The sequence below is a fragment of the Lissotriton helveticus genome, chromosome 6 (assembly GCF_964261635.1).
Source record: "Lissotriton helveticus chromosome 6, aLisHel1.1, whole genome shotgun sequence".
NCBI lineage: Eukaryota > Metazoa > Chordata > Amphibia > Caudata > Salamandridae > Lissotriton > Lissotriton helveticus.
The window spans coordinates 365,445,616-365,458,661 of NC_136067.1; the positions used below are offsets into that span (position 1 = coordinate 365,445,616).

At 52.9% G+C, this 13,046-nt stretch overlaps 10 non-coding genes and 2 pseudogenes across 10 annotated transcripts; all 12 read right to left on the minus strand.

Moving 5' to 3' along the window:
* Positions 1 to 182: 182 nt before the first annotated feature.
* Positions 183 to 391, minus strand: LOC144764404 (U2 spliceosomal RNA; annotated as a pseudogene).
* A 441-nt stretch (positions 392 to 832) lies between these two features.
* On the minus strand, positions 833 to 1,023 carry LOC144764505 (U2 spliceosomal RNA). Its single transcript, XR_013596575.1, has one exon. It is a non-coding gene; the product is annotated as a U2 spliceosomal RNA (small nuclear RNA).
* A 980-nt stretch (positions 1,024 to 2,003) lies between these two features.
* LOC144765043 (U2 spliceosomal RNA) lies at positions 2,004 to 2,194 on the minus strand. The gene has a single exon (XR_013597060.1). It is a non-coding gene; the product is annotated as a U2 spliceosomal RNA (small nuclear RNA).
* A 987-nt stretch (positions 2,195 to 3,181) lies between these two features.
* LOC144765054 (U2 spliceosomal RNA) lies at positions 3,182 to 3,372 on the minus strand. Its single transcript, XR_013597071.1, has one exon. It is a non-coding gene; the product is annotated as a U2 spliceosomal RNA (small nuclear RNA).
* A 1,020-nt stretch (positions 3,373 to 4,392) lies between these two features.
* On the minus strand, positions 4,393 to 4,601 carry LOC144764405 (U2 spliceosomal RNA; annotated as a pseudogene).
* Positions 4,602 to 5,042: 441 nt separating this feature from the next.
* Positions 5,043 to 5,233, minus strand: LOC144764506 (U2 spliceosomal RNA). Its single transcript, XR_013596576.1, has one exon. It is a non-coding gene; the product is annotated as a U2 spliceosomal RNA (small nuclear RNA).
* A 980-nt stretch (positions 5,234 to 6,213) lies between these two features.
* On the minus strand, positions 6,214 to 6,404 carry LOC144765066 (U2 spliceosomal RNA). Its single transcript, XR_013597082.1, has one exon. It is a non-coding gene; the product is annotated as a U2 spliceosomal RNA (small nuclear RNA).
* Positions 6,405 to 7,393: 989 nt separating this feature from the next.
* LOC144765078 (U2 spliceosomal RNA) lies at positions 7,394 to 7,584 on the minus strand. The gene has a single exon (XR_013597093.1). It is a non-coding gene; the product is annotated as a U2 spliceosomal RNA (small nuclear RNA).
* A 998-nt stretch (positions 7,585 to 8,582) lies between these two features.
* On the minus strand, positions 8,583 to 8,773 carry LOC144765090 (U2 spliceosomal RNA). Its single transcript, XR_013597104.1, has one exon. It is a non-coding gene; the product is annotated as a U2 spliceosomal RNA (small nuclear RNA).
* Positions 8,774 to 9,787: 1,014 nt separating this feature from the next.
* Positions 9,788 to 9,978, minus strand: LOC144765101 (U2 spliceosomal RNA). Its single transcript, XR_013597115.1, has one exon. It is a non-coding gene; the product is annotated as a U2 spliceosomal RNA (small nuclear RNA).
* A 987-nt stretch (positions 9,979 to 10,965) lies between these two features.
* On the minus strand, positions 10,966 to 11,156 carry LOC144765113 (U2 spliceosomal RNA). Its single transcript, XR_013597126.1, has one exon. It is a non-coding gene; the product is annotated as a U2 spliceosomal RNA (small nuclear RNA).
* A 1,002-nt stretch (positions 11,157 to 12,158) lies between these two features.
* Positions 12,159 to 12,349, minus strand: LOC144765124 (U2 spliceosomal RNA). Its single transcript, XR_013597137.1, has one exon. It is a non-coding gene; the product is annotated as a U2 spliceosomal RNA (small nuclear RNA).
* Positions 12,350 to 13,046: the final 697 nt, after the last annotated feature.

Here is a 13,046-nt window from a genome sequence, read left to right on the forward strand (position 1 = left end):
TAAATAACGCACGGCCCGGGTGCGGCAAATAAGTCAAATAAATACATGAATAAGGCAAGACACGGTGACCAGTTTGCTTTTATTCACACGCAAACACAATAGCGCCACTTTACAGGGTTTGGTAGTGGAGCGCTACTCTCGTTTTCTCGTCTATTTTTCAACAGCATTGTTTTCCCCGGGTGGGGAAGTGCACCATTCCTGGAGGTACTGCAATACCAGGTTGATGCGTGGAGTGGACAGAGCAAGCTCCTATTCCATCTCCCTGTTCCAAAAATCAATTTAATATATGGTCCCCAGATAGAGGACGTATCAGATATTAAACTGATAAGAACAGATTTTTTTTTTTTTTTTTTTTTTTTTCCTACCCGTCACACCCTCAGTCAGCAGGTCTGGCCAGTCTGCCACACCCGCCGGCCTCGCCCTTCAACCGAGCCGTCTCGCCTGGCCTACTTGCCCAGGGGGTACTAGGCATGGCTTATCTTTTCAGCCAACCCCGGTCTGTCCTGCTACTACCTCCATCCAGCAGCCAACCAGCCCAGCTGAAAGCGGGGAACCAATCCGCAGACAGCCATTAGCTGGTTGGCCTTGTGCCGGTCTGTGCCGGTCGGACCTAGGAGGGTTCGCCTGGACAGGGGGGCGACTTAGCCTTCCAGCCATGCCGTTCGGCCCTGTCGTTCCATCCAAGGTCATCAGCCCGGTTGTCAGCCAAAGCCGGTTGGCACAGCAGCCCAGTCTCGCCTGCTGACCTACGAAAAAAATCGCCATTCAGCCGGTCTGCCAGTCAGCCCCCACTGGGGTACTGCCCAACAGTCCAGCATGCCAGGCTACTAAAAACGTTATGACATTACTGTCATATGCGTAATGACATTGCTGTCATTGTCGATCCGGAACCGAATCTCGTTTCTACGTATTGGGAATATCATTGACACACAAAGTTCAATGAGAACATCCCAACTGACCGCCCTCCCCTAGGGGAGGCAAGTGAAACTACACTTGATCTTAGCCAAAAGGCCGAGAAGCGATAACCCGGGCCCATTCAGAATCAACGCCTCCCGAAGCAATCTACCTGGCTCACCCGGACTTGGGTCTTCCCTCGCACCGTCGCTGGCCGCCTTTCCGCCTCTTTTTCCGACTCCCAGCAAGGGATCAGTATGTCTGGGTGGAAAGGAGGCCCCGGCCTCAGGCCTTCTCCCGGCTCCCAGAGTCCTCCTCGGCTGTCGCCTCATCAGGCGTCACTTAGCATACCCACGTTGTCCTCTTTCTAGAATTTGCATGCCCCGCCCCTTCCTGCGCACTGCTTCCAGACGGCTGGCCAGAAAGCCTGGCAGCCAGGGGATGCTGGGAATCAGCCCAGGATGCCCTGGACAGCTCCCTGACCGGATATGGCCGGCCCCTCACCCTCGCTTGCCGGGGACACTGCTCCCCTGCAGCCTAAGGCCTATAGATAAGGCTTGGCCGTTCGTGGCCGTTCGTGGACGGGCGGGGCGGGCAGAGAAGGAAAAGGACTCTGTATTTTTCTTCTTGCTCAGAGAAGCCAAGGGCAGTGTCCACTTCTCTGCCTGCCAGCCAGCCTGCCTCCCTCCCTCCCTCCCTCCCTCCCTCCCTCCCTCCATCCATCCATCCTACTGACTTGCTGGGAACCTTCTTCCATTCGTTCCCCAGTGAAATGGATCCAAAACCAATGAAACTCTGCTGCTGGAAAAACAGTCTTTTTCCGACGTTTGTCTCTTTTCAAAGTGCAGCGTCTGGATGGAGAAGGGGAGAAATAAAGAAATAATTTTTTATTTGTATTTTTTTTCGTAAACCCGAAAAATTCATAAATAAATAACGCACGGCCCGGGTGCGGCAAATAAGTCAAATAAATACATAAATAAGGCAAGACACAGTGACCAGTTTGCTTTTATTCACACGCAAACACAATAGCGCCACTTTACAGGGTTTGGTAGTGGAGCGCTACTCTCGTTTTCTCGTCTATTTTTCAACAGCATTGTTTTCCCCGGGTGGGGAAGTGCACCATTCCTGGAGGTACTGCAATACCAGGTTGATGCGTGGAGTGGACAGAGCAAGCTCCTATTCCATCTCCCTGTTCCAAAAATCAATTTAATATATGGTCCCCAGATAGAGGACGTATCAGATATTAAACTGATAAGAACAGATACTACACTTGATCTTAGCCAAAAGGCCGAGAAGCGATAACCAGAATGGTGCCAGAATTAACGCCTCCCGAAGAAATCCACCTGGCTGACCCGGACCGGGGTCTTCCCTTGCACCGTCGCTGGACGCCCTTTCGCCTCTTTTTCAGACTCCCAGCAAGAGTTCATCATGTGCCGGTGGAAAGGAGGTCCCGGCCACAGGCCTTCTCCCGGCTCCCAGAGTCCTCCTGGGCTGTCGCCTCATTAGGCGTCACTTAGCATACCCACGTTGTCCTCTTTCTAGTATTTGCATGCCCCGCCCCTTCCTGCGCACTGCTTCCAGCCGGCTGGCCAGAAAGCCTGGCAGCCAGGGGATGCTGGGAAGCAGCCCAGGATGCCCTGGACAGCTCCCGGACCGGAAATGGACGGCACCTGGCCCCTCGCCCTCGCTTGCCGGGGACACTACTCCCCTGCAGCCTAAGGCCTATAGATAAGGCTTGGCCGTTCGTGGCCGTTCGGGGACGGGCGGGGCGGGCAGAGAAGGAAAAGGACTCTGTATTTTTCTTCTTGCTCAGAGAAGCCAAGGGCAGTGTCCACTTCTCTGCCAGCCAGCCAGCCTGCCTGCCTGCCTGCCTCCCTCCCTCCCTGCCTCCCTCCCTCCATCCATCCTACTGACTTGCTGGGAACCTTCTTCCATTCGTTCCCCAGTGAAATGGATCCAAAACCAATGAAACTCTGCTGCTGGAAAAACAGTCTTTTTCCGACGTTTGTCTCTTTTCAAAGTGCAGCGTCTGGATGGAGAAGGGGAGAAATAAAGAAATAATTTTTTATTTGTATTTTTTTTCGTAAACCCGAAAAATTCATAAATAAATAACGCACGGCCCGGGTGCGGCAAATAAGTCAAATAAATACATAAATAAGGCAAGACACAGTGACCAGTTTGCTTTTATTCACACGCAAACACAATAGCGCCACTTTACAGGGTTTGGTAGTGGAGCGCTACTCTCGTTTTCTCGTCTATTTTTCAACAGCATTGTTTTCCCCGGGTGGGGAAGTGCACCATTCCTGGAGGTACTGCAATACCAGGTTGATGCGTGGAGTGGACAGAGCAAGCTCCTATTCCATCTCCCTGTTCCAAAAATCAATTTAATATATGGTCCCCAGATAGAGGACGTATCAGATATTAAACTGATAAGAACAGATACTACACTTGATCTTAGCCAAAAGGCCGAGAAGCGATAACCAGAATGGTGCCAGAATTAACGCCTCCCGAAGAAATCCACCTGGCTGACCCGGACCGGGGTCTTCCCTTGCACCGTCGCTGGACGCCCTTTCGCCTCTTTTTCAGACTCCCAGCAAGAGTTCATCATGTGCCGGTGGAAAGGAGGTCCCGGCCACAGGCCTTCTCCCGGCTCCCAGAGTCCTCCTGGGCTGTCGCCTCATTAGGCGTCACTTAGCATACCCACGTTGTCCTCTTTCTAGTATTTGCATGCCCCGCCCCTTCCTGCGCACTGCTTCCAGCCGGCTGGCCAGAAAGCCTGGCAGCCAGGGGATGCTGGGAAGCAGCCCAGGATGCCCTGGACAGCTCCCGGACCGGAAATGGACGGCACCTGGCCCCTCGCCCTCGCTTGCCGGGGACACTACTCCCCTGCAGCCTAAGGCCTATAGATAAGGCTTGGCCGTTCGTGGCCGTTCGTGGACGGGCGGGGCGGGCAGAGAAGGAAAAGGACTCTGTATTTTTCTTCTTGCTCAGAGAAGCCAAGGGCAGTGTCCACTTCTCTGCCAGCCTGCATGCCAGCCAGCCTGCCTGCCTGCCTCCCTCCACTTCCTCCCTCCCTCCCTCCCTCCCTCCCTCCCTCCCTCCCTCCCTCCCACTGACTTGCTGGGAACCTTCTTCCATTCGTTCCCCAGTGAAATGGATCCAAAATCACTGAAAGTCTGCTGCTGGAAAAACAATCTTTTTCCGACGTTTGTTTCTTTTCAAAGTGCAGCGTCTGGATGGAGAAGGGGAGAAAAAAAGAAATAATTTTTTATTTGTATTTTTTTTCGTAAACCCGAAAAATTAATAAATAAATAAATAAATAACGCACGGCCCGGGTGCGGCAAATAAGTCAAATAAATACATGAATAAGGCAAGACACGGTGACCAGTTTGCTTTTATTCACACGCAAACACAATAGCGCCACTTTACAGGGTTTGGTAGTGGAGCGCTACTCTCGTTTTCTCGTCTATTTTTCAACAGCATTGTTTTCCCCGGGTGGGGAAGTGCACCATTCCTGGAGGTACTGCAATACCAGGTTGATGCGTGGAGTGGACAGAGCAAGCTCCTATTCCATCTCCCTGTTCCAAAAATCAATTTAATATATGGTCCCCAGATAGAGGACGTATCAGATATTAAACTGATAAGAACAGATTTTTTTTTTTTTTTTTTTTTTTTTCCTACCCGTCACACCCTCAGTCAGCAGGTCTGGCCAGTCTGCCACACCCGCCGGCCTCGCCCTTCAACCGAGCCGTCTCGCCTGGCCTACTTGCCCAGGGGGTACTAGGCATGGCTTATCTTTTCAGCCAACCCCGGTCTGTCCTGCTACTACCTCCATCCAGCAGCCAACCAGCCCAGCTGAAAGCGGGGAACCAATCCGCAGACAGCCATTAGCTGGTTGGCCTTGTGCCGGTCTGTGCCGGTCGGACCTAGGAGGGTTCGCCTGGACAGGGGGGCGACTTAGCCTTCCAGCCATGCCGTTCGGCCCTGTCGTTCCATCCAAGGTCATCAGCCCGGTTGTCAGCCAAAGCCGGTTGGCACAGCAGCCCAGTCTCGCCTGCTGACCTACGAAAAAAATCGCCATTCAGCCGGTCTGCCAGTCAGCCCCCACTGGGGTACTGCCCAACAGTCCAGCATGCCAGGCTACTAAAAACGTTATGACATTACTGTCATATGCGTAATGACATTGCTGTCATTGTCGATCCGGAACCGAATCTCGTTTCTACGTATTGGGAATATCATTGACACACAAAGTTCAATGAGAACATCCCAACTGACCGCCCTCCCCTAGGGGAGGCAAGTGAAACTACACTTGATCTTAGCCAAAAGGCCGAGAAGCGATAACCCGGGCCCATTCAGAATCAACGCCTCCCGAAGCAATCTACCTGGCTCACCCGGACTTGGGTCTTCCCTCGCACCGTCGCTGGCCGCCTTTCCGCCTCTTTTTCCGACTCCCAGCAAGGGATCAGTATGTCTGGGTGGAAAGGAGGCCCCGGCCTCAGGCCTTCTCCCGGCTCCCAGAGTCCTCCTCGGCTGTCGCCTCATCAGGCGTCACTTAGCATACCCACGTTGTCCTCTTTCTAGAATTTGCATGCCCCGCCCCTTCCTGCGCACTGCTTCCAGACGGCTGGCCAGAAAGCCTGGCAGCCAGGGGATGCTGGGAATCAGCCCAGGATGCCCTGGACAGCTCCCTGACCGGATATGGCCGGCCCCTCACCCTCGCTTGCCGGGGACACTGCTCCCCTGCAGCCTAAGGCCTATAGATAAGGCTTGGCCGTTCGTGGCCGTTCGTGGACGGGCGGGGCGGGCAGAGAAGGAAAAGGACTCTGTATTTTTCTTCTTGCTCAGAGAAGCCAAGGGCAGTGTCCACTTCTCTGCCTGCCAGCCAGCCTGCCTCCCTCCCTCCCTCCCTCCCTCCCTCCCTCCCTCCATCCATCCATCCTACTGACTTGCTGGGAACCTTCTTCCATTCGTTCCCCAGTGAAATGGATCCAAAACCAATGAAACTCTGCTGCTGGAAAAACAGTCTTTTTCCGACGTTTGTCTCTTTTCAAAGTGCAGCGTCTGGATGGAGAAGGGGAGAAATAAAGAAATAATTTTTTATTTGTATTTTTTTTCGTAAACCCGAAAAATTCATAAATAAATAACGCACGGCCCGGGTGCGGCAAATAAGTCAAATAAATACATAAATAAGGCAAGACACGGTGACCAGTTTGCTTTTATTCACACGCAAACACAATAGCGCCACTTTACAGGGTTTGGTAGTGGAGCGCTACTCTCGTTTTCTCGTCTATTTTTCAACAGCATTGTTTTCCCCGGGTGGGGAAGTGCACCATTCCTGGAGGTACTGCAATACCAGGTTGATGCGTGGAGTGGACAGAGCAAGCTCCTATTCCATCTCCCTGTTCCAAAAATCAATTTAATATATGGTCCCCAGATAGAGGACGTATCAGATATTAAACTGATAAGAACAGATACTACACTTGATCTTAGCCAAAAGGCCGAGAAGCGATAACCAGAATGGTGCCAGAATTAACGCCTCCCGAAGAAATCCACCTGGCTGACCCGGACCGGGGTCTTCCCTTGCACCGTCGCTGGACGCCCTTTCGCCTCTTTTTCAGACTCCCAGCAAGAGTTCATCATGTGCCGGTGGAAAGGAGGTCCCGGCCACAGGCCTTCTCCCGGCTCCCAGAGTCCTCCTGGGCTGTCGCCTCATTAGGCGTCACTTAGCATACCCACGTTGTCCTCTTTCTAGTATTTGCATGCCCCGCCCCTTCCTGCGCACTGCTTCCAGCCGGCTGGCCAGAAAGCCTGGCAGCCAGGGGATGCTGGGAAGCAGCCCAGGATGCCCTGGACAGCTCCCGGACCGGAAATGGACGGCACCTGGCCCCTCGCCCTCGCTTGCCGGGGACACTACTCCCCTGCAGCCTAAGGCCTATAGATAAGGCTTGGCCGTTCGTGGCCGTTCGGGGCGGGCAGAGAAGGAAAAGGACTCTGTATTTTTCTTCTTGCTCAGAGAAGCCAAGGGCAGTGTCCACTTCTCTGCCAGCCAGCCAGCCTGCCTGCCTGCCTGCCTCCCTCCCTCCCTCCCTCCCTCCCTGCCTCCCTCCCTCCATCCATCCTACTGACTTGCTGGGAACCTTCTTCCATTCGTTCCCCAGTGAAATGGATCCAAAACCAATGAAACTCTGCTGCTGGAAAAACAGTCTTTTTCCGACGTTTGTCTCTTTTCAAAGTGCAGCGTCTGGATGGAGAAGGGGAGAAATAAAGAAATAATTTTTTATTTGTATTTTTTTTCGTAAACCCGAAAAATTCATAAATAAATAACGCACGGCCCGGGTGCGGCAAATAAGTCAAATAAATACATAAATAAGGCAAGACACGGTGACCAGTTTGCTTTTATTCACACGCAAACACAATAGCGCCACTTTACAGGGTTTGGTAGTGGAGCGCTACTCTCGTTTTCTCGTCTATTTTTCAACAGCATTGTTTTCCCCGGGTGGGGAAGTGCACCATTCCTGGAGGTACTGCAATACCAGGTTGATGCGTGGAGTGGACAGAGCAAGCTCCTATTCCATCTCCCTGTTCCAAAAATCAATTTAATATATGGTCCCCAGATAGAGGACGTATCAGATATTAAACTGATAAGAACAGATACTACACTTGATCTTAGCCAAAAGGCCGAGAAGCGATAACCAGAATGGTGCCAGAATTAACGCCTCCCGAAGAAATCCACCTGGCTGACCCGGACCGGGGTCTTCCCTTGCACCGTCGCTGGACGCCCTTTCGCCTCTTTTTCAGACTCCCAGCAAGAGTTCATCATGTGCCGGTGGAAAGGAGGTCCCGGCCACAGGCCTTCTCCCGGCTCCCAGAGTCCTCCTGGGCTGTCGCCTCATTAGGCGTCACTTAGCATACCCACGTTGTCCTCTTTCTAGTATTTGCATGCCCCGCCCCTTCCTGCGCACTGCTTCCAGCCGGCTGGCCAGAAAGCCTGGCAGCCAGGGGATGCTGGGAAGCAGCCCAGGATGCCCTGGACAGCTCCCGGACCGGAAATGGACGGCACCTGGCCCCTCGCCCTCGCTTGCCGGGGACACTACTCCCCTGCAGCCTAAGGCCTATAGATAAGGCTTGGCCGTTCGTGGCCGTTCGGGGACGGGCGGGGCGGGCAGAGAAGGAAAAGGACTCTGTATTTTTCTTCTTGCTCAGAGAAGCCAAGGGCAGTGTCCACTTCTCTGCCTGCCAGCCAGCCAGCCTGCCTGCCTGCCTCCCTCCCTCCCTCCCTCCCTCCCTCCCTCCATCCATCCATCCTACTGACTTGCTGGGAACCTTCTTCCATTCGTTCCCCAGTGAAATGGATCCAAAACCAATGAAACTCTGCTGCTGGAAAAACAGTCTTTTTCCGACGTTTATCTCTTTTCAAAGTGCAGCGTCTGGATGGAGAAGGGGAGAAATAAAGAAATAATTTTTTATTTGTATTTTTTTTCGTAAACCCGAAAAATTCATAAATAAATAACGCACGGCCCGGGTGCGGCAAATAAGTCAAATAAATACATAAATAAGGCAAGACACGGTGACCAGTTTGCTTTTATTCACACGCAAACACAATAGCGCCACTTTACAGGGTTTGGTAGTGGAGCGCTACTCTCGTTTTCTCGTCTATTTTTCAACAGCATTGTTGTTTTCCCCGGGTGGGGAAGTGCACCATTCCTGGAGGTACTGCAATACCAGGTTGATGCGTGGAGTGGACAGAGCAAGCTCCTATTCCATCTCCCTGTTCCAAAAATCAATTTAATATATGGTCCCCAGATAGAGGACGTATCAGATATTAAACTGATAAGAACAGATACTACACTTGATCTTAGCCAAAAGGCCGAGAAGCGATAACCAGAATGGTGCCAGAATTAACGCCTCCCGAAGAAATCCACCTGGCTGACCCGGACCGGGGTCTTCCCTTGCACCGTCGCTGGACGCCCTTTCGCCTCTTTTTCAGACTCCCAGCAAGAGTTCATCATGTGCCGGTGGAAAGGAGGTCCCGGCCACAGGCCTTCTCCCGGCTCCCAGAGTCCTCCTGGGCTGTCGCCTCATTAGGCGTCACTTAGCATACCCACGTTGTCCTCTTTCTAGTATTTGCATGCCCCGCCCCTTCCTGCGCACTGCTTCCAGCCGGCTGGCCAGAAAGCCTGGCAGCCAGGGGATGCTGGGAAGCAGCCCAGGATGCCCTGGACAGCTCCCGGACCGGAAATGGACGGCACCTGGCCCCTCGCCCTCGCTTGCCGGGGACACTACTCCCCTGCAGCCTAAGGCCTATAGATAAGGCTTGGCCGTTCGTGGCCGTTCGGGGACGGGCGGGGCGGGCAGAGAAGGAAAAGGACTCTGTATTTTTCTTCTTGCTCAGAGAAGCCAAGGGCAGTGTCCACTTCTCTGCCTGCCAGCCAGCCAGCCTGCCTGCCTGCCTCCCTCCCTCCCTCCCTCCCTCCCTCCCTCCCTCCCTCCCTCCCTCCATCCATCCATCCTACTGACTTGCTGGGAACCTTCTTCCATTCGTTCCCCAGTGAAATGGATCCAAAACCAATGAAACTCTGCTGCTGGAAAAACAGTCTTTTTCCGACGTTTATCTCTTTTCAAAGTGCAGCGTCTGGATGGAGAAGGGGAGAAATAAAGAAATAATTTTTTATTTGTATTTTTTTTCGTAAACCCGAAAAATTCATAAATAAATAACGCACGGCCCGGGTGCGGCAAATAAGTCAAATAAATACATAAATAAGGCAAGACACGGTGACCAGTTTGCTTTTATTCACACGCAAACACAATAGCGCCACTTTACAGGGTTTGGTAGTGGAGCGCTACTCTCGTTTTCTCGTCTATTTTTCAACAGCATTGTTGTTTTCCCCGGGTGGGGAAGTGCACCATTCCTGGAGGTACTGCAATACCAGGTTGATGCGTGGAGTGGACAGAGCAAGCTCCTATTCCATCTCCCTGTTCCAAAAATCAATTTAATATATGGTCCCCAGATAGAGGACGTATCAGATATTAAACTGATAAGAACAGATACTACACTTGATCTTAGCCAAAAGGCCGAGAAGCGATAACCAGAATGGTGCCAGAATTAACGCCTCCCGAAGAAATCCACCTGGCTGACCCGGACCGGGGTCTTCCCTTGCACCGTCGCTGGACGCCCTTTCGCCTCTTTTTCAGACTCCCAGCAAGAGTTCATCATGTGCCGGTGGAAAGGAGGTCCCGGCCACAGGCCTTCTCCCGGCTCCCAGAGTCCTCCTGGGCTGTCGCCTCATTAGGCGTCACTTAGCATACCCACGTTGTCCTCTTTCTAGTATTTGCATGCCCCGCCCCTTCCTGCGCACTGCTTCCAGCCGGCTGGCCAGAAAGCCTGGCAGCCAGGGGATGCTGGGAAGCAGCCCAGGATGCCCTGGACAGCTCCCGGACCGGAAATGGACGGCACCTGGCCCCTCGCCCTCGCTTGCCGGGGACACTACTCCCCTGCAGCCTAAGGCCTATAGATAAGGCTTGGCCGTTCGTGGCCGTTCGGGGACGGGCGGGGCGGGCAGAGAAGGAAAAGGACTCTGTATTTTTCTTCTTGCTCAGAGAAGCCAAGGGCAGTGTCCACTTCTCTGCCAGCCAGCCAGCCTGCCTGCCTGCCTGCCTCCCTCCCTCCCTGCCTCCCTCCCTCCATCCATCCTACTGACTTGCTGGGAACCTTCTTCCATTCGTTCCCCAGTGAAATGGATCCAAAACCAATGAAACTCTGCTGCTGGAAAAACAGTCTTTTTCCGACGTTTGTCTCTTTTCAAAGTGCAGCGTCTGGATGGAGAAGGGGAGAAATAAAGAAATAATTTTTTATTTGTATTTTTTTTCGTAAACCCGAAAAATTCATAAATAAATAACGCACGGCCCGGGTGCGGCAAATAAGTCAAATAAATACATAAATAAGGCAAGACACGGTGACCAGTTTGCTTTTATTCACACGCAAACACAATAGCGCCACTTTACAGGGTTTGGTAGTGGAGCGCTACTCTCGTTTTCTCGTCTATTTTTCAACAGCATTGTTTTCCCCGGGTGGGGAAGTGCACCATTCCTGGAGGTACTGCAATACCAGGTTGATGCGTGGAGTGGACAGAGCAAGCTCCTATTCCATCTCCCTGTTCCAAAAATCAATTTAATATATGGTCCCCAGATAGAGGACGTATCAGATATTAAACTGATAAGAACAGATACTACACTTGATCTTAGCCAAAAGGCCGAGAAGCGATAACCAGAATGGTGCCAGAATTAACGCCTCCCGAAGAAATCCACCTGGCTGACCCGGACCGGGGTCTTCCCTTGCACCGTCGCTGGACGCCCTTTCGCCTCTTTTTCAGACTCCCAGCAAGAGTTCATCATGTGCCGGTGGAAAGGAGGTCCCGGCCACAGGCCTTCTCCCGGCTCCCAGAGTCCTCCTGGGCTGTCGCCTCATTAGGCGTCACTTAGCATACCCACGTTGTCCTCTTTCTAGTATTTGCATGCCCCGCCCCTTCCTGCGCACTGCTTCCAGCCGGCTGGCCAGAAAGCCTGGCAGCCAGGGGATGCTGGGAAGCAGCCCAGGATGCCCTGGACAGCTCCCGGACCGGAAATGGACGGCACCTGGCCCCTCGCCCTCGCTTGCCGGGGACACTACTCCCCTGCAGCCTAAGGCCTATAGATAAGGCTTGGCCGTTCGTGGCCGTTCGGGGACGGGCGGGGCGGGCAGAGAAGGAAAAGGACTCTGTATTTTTCTTCTTGCTCAGAGAAGCCAAGGGCAGTGTCCACTTCTCTGCCTGCCAGCCAGCCAGCCTGCCTGCCTGCCTCCCTCCCTCCCTCCCTCCCTCCCTCCCTCCCTCCATCCATCCATCCTACTGACTTGCTGGGAACCTTCTTCCATTCGTTCCCCAGTGAAATGGATCCAAAACCAATGAAACTCTGCTGCTGGAAAAACAGTCTTTTTCCGACGTTTATCTCTTTTCAAAGTGCAGCGTCTGGATGGAGAAGGGGAGAAATAAAGAAATAATTTTTTATTTGTATTTTTTTTCGTAAACCCGAAAAATTCATAAATAAATAACGCACGGCCCGGGTGCGGCAAATAAGTCAAATAAATACATAAATAAGGCAAGACACGGTGACCAGTTTGCTTTTATTCACACGCAAACACAATAGCGCCACTTTACAGGGTTTGGTAGTGGAGCGCTACTCTCGTTTTCTCGTCTATTTTTCAACAGCATTGTTGTTTTCCCCGGGTGGGGAAGTGCACCATTCCTGGAGGTACTGCAATACCAGGTTGATGCGTGGAGTGGACAGAGCAAGCTCCTATTCCATCTCCCTGTTCCAAAAATCAATTTAATATATGGTCCCCAGATAGAGGACGTATCAGATATTAAACTGATAAGAACAGATACTACACTTGATCTTAGCCAAAAGGCCGAGAAGCGATAACCAGAATGGTGCCAGAATTAACGCCTCCCGAAGAAATCCACCTGGCTGACCCGGACCGGGGTCTTCCCTTGCACCGTCGCTGGACGCCCTTTCGCCTCTTTTTCAGACTCCCAGCAAGAGTTCATCATGTGCCGGTGGAAAGGAGGTCCCGGCCACAGGCCTTCTCCCGGCTCCCAGAGTCCTCCTGGGCTGTCGCCTCATTAGGCGTCACTTAGCATACCCACGTTGTCCTCTTTCTAGTATTTGCATGCCCCGCCCCTTCCTGCGCACTGCTTCCAGCCGGCTGGCCAGAAAGCCTGGCAGCCAGGGGATGCTGGGAAGCAGCCCAGGATGCCCTGGACAGCTCCCGGACCGGAAATGGACGGCACCTGGCCCCTCGCCCTCGCTTGCCGGGGACACTACTCCCCTGCAGCCTAAGGCCTATAGATAAGGCTTGGCCGTTCGTGGCCGTTCGGGGACGGGCGGGGCGGGCAGAGAAGGAAAAGGACTCTGTATTTTTCTTCTTGCTCAGAGAAGCCAAGGGCAGTGTCCACTTCTCTGCCTGCCAGCCAGCCAGCCTGCCTGCCTGCCTGCCTCCCTCCCTCCCTCCCTCCCTCCCTCCCTCCCTCCATCCATCCATCCTACTGACTTGCTGGGAACCTTCTTCCATTCGTTCCCCAGTGAAATGGATCCAAAACCAATGAAACTCTGCTGCT